Raw genomic sequence first — 13,475 nt, 5'->3', positions numbered from 1 at the left:
TCCTTGTGGTCACAGCTCACCTCAGCGGGGTTGATGTGCGTTCTTCAACCTTCTCTCTTAGTGCAGCTCAAATCCACCAGGTTACTTGCTGAATTTTTGTCCTTTAACTCTCCTACTGGATGGGAGCCTCTGTGGAAAGCTGGCTTCAGTCAGCCATCTTGTCTCCTCCCCCCAATGTTTTTGAATTTCAAATACCACTTCCAAATGTTCTTGCCTTCCTTGAAGGACAACCATGCTTCGGCCATTTTCTTTGTCCTACCTGTCCCAAGGTGAGGCTAGCATTCAAATGATTAACACTATCTTTTGAGCGAATGACACACTACACATTGGTACTGTAATTCAATTTAACTTCCAAAAGTAATACATAGATAACATTGTTTAAAATCTGAATACATTTTTTGGCACCCCAGATGTGAGTTACCTAAGTCCCAAATTTATGGGCTGTTTCATTATCTTTTCATTTTTGGTTTATGATTCAGTAGCACTGTAGTCAGTGATTATGGATTATATGACAACACTATTGGAAATGTATTTGTTATGTCTTGGGTTTTGGCCAAGTATGTGCTCATTTTCTTAGGAGATTGTGGGTGCCCTTGAAAATAATATATGTCCTACAATTGTTGGGTATAGTATTCATTAAATGTTTTTCAGTAAGTCTAGTTTCCTAATCATATTGTTTCCAATCATATTCCTAATCATAATCAAATCTTCTATATCCTTATTGATATTTTGCCTCTTCAGTCTATCAGTTACCTAGAAATTTGTGTTAAGTTCTCTCAGTATGACAGTGGATTTGGCTACTGGTCATTGAGTTTGAAAATACATGTAAAAATGAGTATATAAAGCTTTATACTCTTTACTCACAGTTAACTTTTTATTTGGCCTGTCACTCTTTTATACGAATCTTTAGTATAAAGCTCAATGGATTATTTCAAAGGGAACACACGTGTGTAAATATTACCCAAGTTAATAAATAGGATATTTCCAACACATAGAAGCAACCCCTTCACCATTTTCAAATTTCCAGCCCCTCATTCCTCCAAGAGAAACTATTATCTTGACATATATGGCCATAGATATTTTTTGCCTGGTTTTGAACCATACACACACATACATATATGTGGATTCCATATATATATATGGATTCATTCAGCATAAATTCTTTTGTGCCTGGCTTATTTTACTCAACACTTTGTGTTTGAGATTCATGCATGTTGTTGTATGCAGCAGTTACAAACAACTCACCTTGCTTGTAACAATTATTCATTTATCTTTGCTTTAATTGCACTATAATATTCCGTTACACAAATAAACTGCAATTTATCCATTCTACTGTTGATGGACATTTGGGTATTTTCAATTTAGGGGTCTTATGACTAATGCATCTATAAACCTTCTTATAAATGTTCTTTAGTGATATATGTGTGCATTTCTGTTGAGTACAAACCTAGGAGTGAACTAGGTTCACTAACATAGCTAAACAGCTTTCTCACATGGTTGCTTCCACCTTCCAGCACTGTTTTAGAGTACCAGCTACTCTGTGACCTCACTAACACTTCTATTGAAAAGACTGCCATTTTTCCACTGCTCTGCAGTGTCAACATTGTCATAAGTCAAGTATCCATGTATATGTGTCTGTTTCTAGATTCCATTTCATTCATCTATTTATCTATACTGGAACCAATACCATGCTGTCTAAATTATTCCATGTTCTGGTTATCCACTGATACATAACAAGCTACCCCAAACTTAGTGGCATAAAACAACAATTATTTGTTATTATAATCATTACATGTCACAGTTGTAGGGGTTAACTTGGCTCAGCTGGGAAGTTTTCACTCAAGGTCTATCATGCAGTCAGTCAGAGAGTGGCTGAGATCACAGACATCTCAAAGGCTTCCTTGCTCTGTCTTGTGGTTGATGCTGGCGTAAGCTAGGACATCAGCAGGGACTATGGGCTAAAATCCCTACCCATGGGCTCCCACAGGGCATGGGCAGCCTTATAGCCAGGTGGCTGGGGGCCCAGGGTGAATGTCCAGGGAGGAAGCCAGTTGAAACTTGTATCACTTTTGGTGACTTAGCCCAGAAGTCACACGGCATCACTTCTGCCATGCTCCCTTCAGCAAGGCTGTTGCAAAGGTCCACCCAGGTTTAAGGGAAAAGGATATGGACTACACCTCTTAATGGGGGAGTACAAAATTCTGGAACAGTACACGGGATGCAAAATACTATCGGGGGAAATCCAATGTACCACACTGCAGTTTTATAAAAAAATAAGTGTGGATATCTGGTATAGTATACTCTACAATTTGTTCTTTCTTTTTCAATTGTTAACTTTTTATTTGGCCTGTCACTCTTTTATATGAATTTTATAACAATCTTGCTGATAACAACAACAACAACAAATCTGTTGGAATTCTTACTGTAATTATGTTGACTCCATAGATCAATTTAGGGTAAAATTTTAGCTCAGATGTACAGTATTATGTCTTCTACTATCTTTTGTTTGCCAGGAATTTTTTTTTTTTTTGTGGTTTTTCTATTTTTGGCCAGGGCTGGGTTTGAACCCGCCACCTCCGGCATATGGGACCGGCGCCCTACTCCTTGAGCCACAGGCGCCGCCCTTGCCAGGAATTTTTTATCTTGAAAGTATATTTATTAATTGGTTTTTGTCTATGCATTGAGATGATCAGATGACTTTTCCCTTTCTTCAGTTAATGTAATAAAATATATTGATTGATTTTTCTAATGCTACACTAAACTTGCACTCCTGTGATAAGTCAAATTTGGTTAATTTTATGGGTCAACTTGGATGAGCCAAGAGATACTCAGAGAACTAGTAACACATTATTTCTGGGAGTGTGTGTTTCCAGAAGAGATTAGCATTTGACTTGGTAGACTGGGTAAGCCTCAGTCTCACTCACCAGTGCAGGAGGGCACTAACCAATTCCACTGAGAGCCTAAAGAGAACAAAAAGGTAGAGAGGGAATTTGCTCTCTGTTTGAGCTGGGACAGCCCTACTTGGGCCTTTGGACTCAGGCTGGAAATTACATCATCAGCTCTCCTGGTTCCCAGGCCTCTGACTCAAAATGAATCACACCACCCATTTTCCTATGTCTCTAGCTTGCAGACAGCAGATTGTGGAGATATGTGTATCTTCTATTGGTTCTGTCTGTCTGGAGAAGCCTGACACAGTTGTGATAGGTCATTCTTTTACTATATTGTTGGACACAGTTTGCTATCATTTATTTAAGATTTTTGCATCTAACTTCTTAAGTCATACTAGGTTGTAATTTTTTTTTCTTATAATGCCATTACCAGGTTTTTGGTATCAAATGTTATTCTTGCATCATAAGTGAGTATTTTCCCCTGGGGCCAATCTTGGCAGGGGAAGGAGCAGGGCTATATTGGATACTCTCAATCAAAGGGATCTGTCACTGGCAGTCAACAGGAGCTGCATCTCTTGCTTAATCAGTGAGGGGTCTATATCTCACACCATCAGTCAGTGGGGGCTATAAGGTGGTGGTGGACAGTGCATTGCAAGGTCTGGGCTTTGGTGCCCTCTTGTGGGACTTGCATGCCTTACTGACAATTCTGAAGACAGGCAAGGGAAGGAGGAAAAGGATGGAAGTTAGACCCTCCTGGGTTTATCCCCACATCAAACTTGAGTGAGTGACCTTGAAGAAGTCCTCTTCACTGAGACTTGGTTTCCTCGTCTGTATAAACAGTGATTATTGCATCCATTTTAAAAGACTGCCAGGGATAGTGCAGAGGTGATCATGCAGGGGACTCAATAGTGGCACCTCCTCTGGCTCCTCAATGAACAGAGGGTTTTACCATCTTGCCCTGTCCCCTCCATCCTGTGCCTATGGCTGCAGGGGAAAGAGAATGGTCCTAAGCTCCTGGGTTTCCACTGGCCACAGGACCAACCAGGCCCTAAATGGTCTGTCATGGGTCTCGAGAGCCTGGACACCCTACCTGCTCCTCTACCCAGCCTCAGTCAAGCAGACTCCATTTGTTCCCACACAGTCCTGCCAGGTCTCTCCTCCCCACCACTCCCTCACAAATTCCCATCCTGCTTCCAGCCCTGATGTGGGTGGGGCATCTTATCCCTCCTCTGGACCCGGACCCCTCTCCCAGCCCAGCCCAGACCAGACCATCCCTGTCATTGCCCTCCCACCCCCCATCAGGATCCCAGCTGGTTTACTCACAGACACTGACAAGCTGATTCTAAAATTCATACAGAAAACTCAAGGGACCTAAGATAGCCAAAACTATCTTGAAAAAGAAGAGAAAGATCAGAGGATTCACACTTTCTCATTTTGAAACCTACTATAAAGCTACAGTTACAAGACCCTGAGTATGGGCACAAGGATAGACATATAGACCAATAGAACAGAACTGAGAGTCCAGAAATGAACTCTCAGATTTATGTCAAGTGATTTTGACAAGAGTGCCAAGATGGTTCAACAGAATAGTCTTTTCACCAAATGCTGAGAAAGCTGATAGCCACATGCAAAAGAGTAAAATTGGAGCCCTACCTGACATCATATACAAAAATTAACTCAAAATGTATCAATTCCTAAATGTAAGAGCTAATACTATAAATTTTAGAGAAATATAGGGATAATTCTTCATGATTTAGAATTTGGCAATGATTTCTTGGACATGACTCTAATACAACAAAAAAATTTGATAAACTGGATCTCATCAAGATGTAAGACTTTTGCACTTCAAGGGATGCTACAAGAAAGTGAAAAGACAACCCACAAAATGGGATTTTTTTTGCAAATAATTTATCTGGCAAGTGACTTGAACATATAAAGAACTCTCACAGCTCAATAATGAAAAGACAACCTAATCAAAATGTGCAAATTTCTGAATAGGTATTTCTCGAGCAAGGTATACAAATGAATGACCTGCATGAAAAGATGCACAACATCATTAGCTATCAGGGAAATGGGAATCAGACACCACCTTACACCCACTGGGATGACTATCATCAAAAATTCAGGTAATAAAAAGTGTTGATGAGGATGTAGAGAAATTAGAACCTCATACACTGCTGTAAATGTAAAATGGTACAGCCACTTTGGAGAAACAGCCTGCAGCTTCTCGAAAAAGTTAAACATAGAGCTTCCTTTCACCCAGAAATCCCACTGCTGACCCTTCTGATCAGTAGCCCCTGATCCCATAGCCCCTCAAAGAGCATTTTCCTTAATTTTCCACCATATTCTGGGCCAGAAGTGTGTTTTGATCTGCCCTTGGCCGTGCCCACTGCCCTCCCATTCTTTTAGGAGAACCACTGAGTGTCTTTTCATTACCAGGTATCTATGATAAAACTGCAGTCAGTTTTCAGAATTTTTTTGATAGAAGAGTCCAGACCTGAGATAGGATTGACTTCCTTCTGGATACTAGGCCATCATTTGTGAAGTGATCAACCAACAGCTGAGATGCCCAGGTCCTTCACGTTAACTGATGCTGAGGCCACACGATTTCCTCAGCCCTAAGAGCAAAAGGCTTCCTAGACCTGGAGACCACACCCACCTTCATTCAGAGTAGCTGGGGTGCCTCCCTCCCAATGCCCATGGAGACAGAAATACACACGGCAGGTCTTCTATAGTCAAGACAACAAGGAATGGATACAACAGTTCTAGCCACAGGAAGACTATGCTAAGGGCTCCTAAAAAGGAAGCAATGAAGACAGGGAGGTCCAGGAGCTGGGCTTTGAAGGAAGAGAATTTCAACAAGGTGAGACAGAACATGCAAAGACATGGAATTTATTTGAGCCATAGGAATTTGTCATGGGTAAGGTGATTCAACATCAGCAATTTCATATAAGTCAGTTTAATATCGGCATGTGGGGGAGAAGAGGAACCCAGTGCAGCTAGGCCAGCGGTTCTCAAAATATGTTCCTTAGAATCTTAGGGTCTTGAGCTTTTCTGGAGAAACTGTGAGGTCAAAACTCTTTTAATAATGGACCAAGGCATTATTTTCCCATTTCACAGTGTTGACATTTAGCCTGATGCTACAAAAGTGGGTAAAGCTGCCAGAATCAAGTCACCTGCTCCAAACTACTACCAGTTGTTGTAGCCTTCACTACCCAGTGGTCACAGAAAAAAATCCAGTTTCACATTAAAATGTACTGATAAAGCAGTACAAATGATTTTATTAAATTTTCAACCTTGAGTACACATCTTTTTACTCTTCCATGTGAGGAAATGTGAAAATCATATACTTCTGACTTGCAGTAAAGGACAGAGACCACCCTGAGGAAAAGCACCTGTGTAATCTTTGAGTTACAAGATCAGCTAGTTGGTTGTTGTAGGGGACGTTATTTCTACTTGAAAGAATAACTTACAGACAAACTAAGCCTATTTGGACTTGAGTTATTTTTTTTTTCAGGCTTTTTTTTTGGAGACGGTCTCACTCTGTGCCTTGGATAGAGTGCCGTGGCATCCTAGCTCACAGCAACCTCAAACTCTTGTGCTCAAGCAATCCCCTTGCCTTAGTCTCCCTCCACAATGCCCAGCTAGTTTTTCTATTTTTAGTAGAGATGGGGTTTTATTCTTGCTCAGGCTGGTTTCAAACTCCTGAGCTCAAGCCATCCAGCCTCCCAGAGTGCTAGGATTACAGGCATGAGCCACCACGCTTGGCCACTTTTTTAAAAAAATGAACAATGTGAGCTCCAGCTGACCACTTCAAGGTAAACAACTGCCAGTAATTGTAGCCAATGGTAAAAATTTGAGCTTTCAAACAAAATTTGAATTTTGGAAAACTTGGGTCTGGAACTGTAAACCTGATAGGTTCCCAATAGTGAAAGACTTTTCTAATATTGATAGTGATATTAACAAAAGTGCTATTTTGATATTTATAATAAAATGTGTCAACATTCAGAAGACCTGCATCACTCCATGAGTTTTCCAAGTGACCAAACACATGATGCTACAATGTTACACATGCATAAAAGATCCATTCAAAGTATAAGATATACCAACAGACTTTAATGTAAAAAATCCATAAAATTCATCAGTAGTCTTTCAGATTCCACATTGTAACTTATCTTAAAGAAATTACCACTTGTCCAGTTTTGGAGAATATCCACAACTATCTAAAAAATTATTAGGCTGAGCTAACACCTGTAATCTGAGCATTTTGGAAGGCCAAGGTGGGGGGATCGCTGGAGTCAAAGAGCTTGAGACTAGGCCTGGCTAGTTTGTCCATTTTTAGTAGAAATGGGGTCTTCCTCTTGCTCAGGCTGGTCTCCAGCTTCTGAGTTCAAAGAAACCTCCCAGAGTACTAGGATTACAGGCCTGAGTCAGGGGCCCGGCCAATTTCTGTCATTATTACTAAGCATCAAGTAATGCACATAATTGTATATGCTAGACTTTTATAGGGTGGCCATGCAGGGGGATTGTTTACACCAGCATCACCACAAACACATGACCTCAAACACCTCAAAATATGTCCAGTGAGTAATGCACTGGACTATATTGGGCCAGGTACTGGCTGATATCACTAGTTCACAGCGCCTATGGGTCTTTGACCAAAATGTCGCCAGGCACTGGTCCTGCGCCGTCTCTACAGAGATAGCGGCTGGCCTCGCCGCGTAGTGGCGGTTGGTGGAAGTGTCTGTTGGCGTTTGGCTCGTTGCCCACCTGGTGGCATCTATTTCTCAGAAAATTTCCCTTTGATCAGAGAGGTGAAGGTCTTATCAACCTGGGGAATTTTCGGAGAATTGTTTAATGAATGTGTGAAGTCTCAGAGTTCTTGCAAGAAAATTCCTCTCAAAAGGAACACAGATTGAAGCAGGAAACAAAGTGAGGGTGATTATTTTACCCCTGAAGGTGTGCTTGCATACCCACCAGACACTGCAAAACAGCTTTATAGTAGTCTCACATTTTTGTTTGTTCCAACCCACTTTAAGAAATGCATTTCAGTCCCCGTGTGGTGGCTCAGACCTGTAATCCCAGCCCTTTGGGAGGCCATGGTGGGAGGAAGACTAGAGGCCAGGAGTTTAAGACCAGCCTGAACAAGAGTGAGATCTCTACACAAAATAGAAAATCATCTGGATGTGGTGGCATGTGCTTTATAGTCCCAGGTACTTGGGAGGGTGAAGCAGGGGGATCTTTTGAGCCCAGGAGTTGGAGGTTGCAGTGAGTTCTGATGACACCACTATACTCTAGCTGGGGCAACAGAGTGAGACTCTATCTCAAAAATAAATAAAGAAACAAACAAACAAATAATTTCAAAGACAAATTTCATATATGACCCAATACATGGCCACAAATACACATGAAGTAATTTCCCCTGAAACCTGGGGTCCCTCCCCATGCCTTCCGTTCTACACTTTTATTGCTACATCTGATGATCCTAAGTAGAATAGGATCAGATGTAGCAATAAAAGTACAGAACACCCTGTTAAATTTGATCAGATAAATAACAAATACTTTTTAAACATGTGTATGACAATACACTATCTGGGATACATTTATACTAAAAATTTTTTTGTTATTTACCTAAAATTCAAATTTAACTTGGTATCCTATATTTTACCTGGCAACCCTATTTCTACTTAATTTTTTAAAAATTGATGGCGGAAACCTCCTAGTCCAATGTTATAGCCTGCTAATAAGTCTTAGCCCCCAGTTTGCAAATACTGCCTAAGGCAATAAGACCAGGATCCTTGTAGTCCACTGGGGAATCCAGAGTCAGTGGAGGAATCAGGATGTGAATGACAATAGTTACCCTTCCTCTGCTTGGACACACTTTTGAGCTTGGGTGGAGGAGCCACCTGGTGGTATCTTGTGTGCTGCAGTAAGAGGTCTGAGGATTGTTTAAAGAGGAGTTTTGTGCACATGAATGATTAGTGGCAGTTACTTTTCTTAAAAAATTTGATTTATTAAAGTTCTACATTTAAAAACCTAGTTTTTCCGGGTGGCGCCTGTGGCTCAGTCGGTAAGGCGCCAGCCCCATATACCGAGGGTGGCGAGTTCAAACCCGGCCCCAGCCAAACTGCAACCAAAAAATAGCCAGACGTTGTGGCAGGCGCCTGTAGTCCCAGCTATTCAGGAGGCTGAGGCAAGAGAATCGCTTAAGCCCAGGAGCTGGAGGTTGCTGTGAGCTGTGTGATGCCACGGCATTCTACCGAGGGCCATAAAGTGAGACTCTGTCTCTACAAAAAAAAAAAACAAAAAAACAAACAAACAAAAAACCTAGTTTTTCCTTAAATGTTCACATTCATTAGAACTCTTATTATACTGTTGGTAAATCTAGTCAATTTTAACAATAGTTTACAAGGGGGCTTTTGGTTGATGATCAGTCTCATTTATAAGCTAGTTTAAATAAGAACTCTTAACTCTTTTAACTGTGTATTTAATTTCTCTAAATAACTAACTGAATAACTAACAATACATTCCCTGGTTATGTGATGGGTGTTTGGTCCTTAAACATTGGCCAAATTCCTTATGTCTCTCAATGCAAAAGTCATCAGGCTAAGTTAAAATACTCAATTAGGCATTGTAAATCACATACCTTTCTAGGTGAGTTTTGTTGCCTGCAGGTCAGACTCACTGACTGGGGACCAGATCTAGAGCTAAAGATAGCCATAAGTAACTTTTTTTTTTTTTTAAAATGACAACAGGAGACAAATGTTACATTCCCCATAAAGCCAATAGGGGCTCCAGTAGGAAGACTCAGGGCCTACATCCCTTCATCTTGTTACCATGACCTATTCTCAGCCCCACACACCAGACACACCACAAATTAATTAGACTCAACTAATCTTATAACTATTCTGCTTTTGCTCCTAATCTTCCCCTCAGGAGAGGCGGCTCTGACAGACACTCAGAACATACCCAAATGGATTCTGTGCTTTGCTCTGGGCTTCAGATCCAAGGTGCATTACCAGGATGTTTCTTCAGTACAGGAAAGAGGTCATGTGGGGTTGTGTCTTTATACTTCCTTAATACCTTGCTGTGTCTCACTTCCTGCCATTAAATACCCTGCCTCTCTGCCTGGGATGCCCTGTATCTTCTTGAGGAACTCCTATTTACCCTTCAAAACCCTGCTCAGAGACCCCCACTGTGAACCCTTTCTGACAGTCCCCACCTGCCCCCAGGGTAAACCTTCCTTTTCTCCCACCCCACCCCACTAGGGATTCTGGACCTTTTTGTGCCCTGGGCCCCGTTGGCAGTGTAGTAAAGACTATGGAGCCCTTTTCAGGGTAACATTTGTAAGGCATAACATAAAATACATAAAGTACATAGGATTGCAAATGAAACAAATTACAGTGAAAATATTACCAAATATTTTAAAAATAACAATTTGGTGATACAATGATTTTTCTTTTTTTTTTTTTGATACAGAGCCTCAAGCTGTCATCCTGGTAGAGTGCCATGGCATTACAGCTCACAGAAACCTCCAACTTCTGGGCTCAAGGGGATTCTCCTGCCTCCACCTTCCAAGTAGCTGGGACTACAGGGGCCCACCACAACGCCCAGCTATTTTTGGTTGCAGCCATCATTGTTTGGCCGGCCTGGGCTGGATTTGAACCTGCCACGTCAGGTGTATGTGGCTGGTGCCTTAACCACTTGAGCCACAGGCGCTGAGCCTGATATAATGATCTTTACTGTTACTCATTTTAAGCAGGTCTAGGGCTGGTCTCATAAATGCCATAGATCCAAAATAAAGGTGAATATAAATGACATTTTGAGATCTGCTAGAATAAAATGCAGTAAGAATGTAATTTCTATTGGTGACAAAGGCATGGATATTGCTAATATAAGGAGAGGGTGAGAGTTTTAAATTAAAAGGCAGGCCCTGCGGCAGCTCATGCCTCTAACTCCAGAACTTTGGAGGCTGAGGTGGGAGTATCCCCTGAGGCCAGGAGTTCAAGATCAGCCATGGCAACATAGTGACTCTTTCTCTACAAAGAAAAAGTCTTTAAAAATTAGCTTTAAAATTATCCCATTAAAACCCGCGGGGAGGAGCGGAAGGCAGGGATCCACCTGGAAGCGCCAGCTGGCAACCACCGGATCAAATGCCCCGGTGGTGATGGAGAGCGGCCATGGCTTGTGGCACCTCCCCCAAAGTGGCCCACAGTGCCCAGTCCCATGCAGAAGATATCAAGTTGTGCTAGTACAACCATATAAATAATACCTGAAGTCCTAGTCCCCCATCACTGGACATTAACAGTGATGACAGATAAATACAGACAAATGGGAATCAAATCCTAGGTGAAACACTTTTAAAAAGTGTATCAGGCTTTTAAGAAACATGTCTGCAGTATCTTGTCTGTCTCAATGCTAATAGAGCTCAGTTAAAGGAATTTAGGAGGTTCTAGTATTCTCCATGGCTAAAGCTCAGAGTCTGAAACCCTGATGCTTAAGCTCTATTCTAGATCATAGCTCCAACTCCTTCAGAATATAAGGAACAGAGGTAATGTTACCACAGTGATAGATCTTTGGCTGCCTGGGTACTTTGTAACTCAGGAAGACCTCATCTATTCCCAATAATATGTATTACTAAACTCTTTCAGTTATCAGACAATTGTGTACTCAGGGTCTTTATTCTCAAGCAGTCCAAAACCTTTGAAAGTTTTGGCAGACAAAAAAAAATCCCATTGGATTAGGTGGCGCCTGTGGCTCAGTGGGTAGGGCGCCAGCCCCATACACAGAGGGTGTAGAGTTCAAACCCGGCCATGGCCAAACTGCCTCAAAAAAATAGCCGGGCCTGGTGGCTGGTGCCTGTAGTCCCAGCTACTCCGGAGGCTGAGGCAAGAGAATCGCCTAAGCCCAGGAGTTGGAGCTTGTTGTGAGCTGTGTGATGCCACGGCATTCTACCAAGGGCGATGAAGTGAGACTCTATCTCTACAAAAAAAAAAAAAGATAATAATAATAATAATGATCCCATTGGATTTGTGGGAGAACGGCAGAAAAAGGCTGATACAGGGCTTCCATATCTATAGAGAATTGTTCAATTACCTGAGAACGTATGGGACCAATATATTCACAGCCTTGGGAACTTTGAAAGAGGATTTAAAAATCATAAAAGACATACTAAGAGAGTTAACCTAGTTTTTGATAAAGGTGTGCCTGCTAGACCAAAAACTCCTTCAGATCCTAAGAAGGATGGAGAATCCTTTTCATATTCTGTGTTAACTTTGAGTGATGTCTAGAAGGCTCGAACAGTTTTCCTTAGATAAGGGACGCCTGTGTGGTGGTACCAAACCTGAAATATTTAACCAGTTGCGGACTGCTGAAGAACAGAAAAGGCTTGAACGGCTCTTCCTGAAATACCCTCCTTAAGAAGCAGAATATAGATACTGGCAGAAGACAGCAGATGAACTGGGAAACAGGATGGCCAAACACGCTGCCAGCAGAGTACAGAAGCATTTCATAAAGCCAACTAAAGCTGGCATTCCAGTCCTACGCATAACAGTAAGCTTATACATATACTCCAAAAAGTCTTCAACAAGTGGATGACTGTACCCTCTTAATAAGCATCTCTTTAAACCTTCCACTTTCATGATTTCACATGAACCACTCGAGTATGGCTAGTGATGATGACTGGTTCTGTTTTCACAGCCACATGAACACTGCTGTTAAAGAGGCATCGGATGAAGCAAGTACTCCTATTATGTATAGGAATTTACCTGAATATAGAGAATTATTACTATTTAAAAAGTTAGAGAAGCAGAAACTTCAGCAAATGCATGCTGAAAGTGGATTTGGGCAAGATGTGGGCTTCAAGAGTGATAACTGTAGCATAGAACGTATCCAGGGTGTTCTGTGGCCCTCCCAAGACTATCCTCTAGAAATGTCTTTGGATTTCTCTGATTCTTGTTCAGAATGCCTACATGAAACAGATTATTCACAAGGAAGATCACCAATTAGAATCTATTTATAGGTCAGAGACATTCTTAGGCAGAGACTATTATGTGTCCCAGGGCACCAGTTATAGTCACTTTGATCCAAATTACTTTCCAGCAAACAGATGACATGGAAGAGACCATCATTCTCTACTCCTCTTCAACACATAGCAATGGTACCACTGTTAATTATGTGCACAGCTTGGAAAGATTCTCTGCTTTCCCTGAAATAACACTTGCAGCATGAGAGCTTCCTGCGTGTTCTCAAGTATAGCTCTGCACTGTTGTGGCTCTAGATCACTGCTCAGCAGCTGAACATTCCTGGTGAGCAGAGGGTATCTCTGGAGAATTTGTCACCACCACCTTAAAGTCTTTTAAGTGGTGATCTTAAATGAGTGAGATGGAAACGAAAGCACACATTAAAAAGAGAGTAAAGGCGGCACCTGTGGCTCAGTGGGTAGGGCGCCGGCCCCATATACCAAGGGTGGCAGGTTCGAACCTGGCCCGGGCCAGCTAAAACAGCAGTGGCAACTGCAACAAAAAATAGCTGAGCGTTGTGGCAGGGGCTTGTAGTCCCAGCTACTTGGGAGGCTGAGACAAGAGA

The 13,475-nt window shown here is 41.8% G+C and overlaps 1 pseudogene; it reads left to right on the top strand.

The window, feature by feature from the left end:
• Positions 1-232: 232 nt before the first annotated feature.
• On the top strand, positions 233-13,000 carry LOC128594758 (ZZ-type zinc finger-containing protein 3-like; annotated as a pseudogene).
• The last annotated feature ends 475 nt before the right edge of the window (positions 13,001-13,475 follow it).

This window comes from Nycticebus coucang, chromosome 9, assembly GCF_027406575.1.
Source record: "Nycticebus coucang isolate mNycCou1 chromosome 9, mNycCou1.pri, whole genome shotgun sequence".
Taxonomy (NCBI): domain Eukaryota; kingdom Metazoa; phylum Chordata; class Mammalia; order Primates; family Lorisidae; genus Nycticebus; species Nycticebus coucang.
The sequence above is the reverse complement of the archived record's forward strand: the minus strand, read 5'-3'. Positions and strand labels throughout refer to the sequence as shown.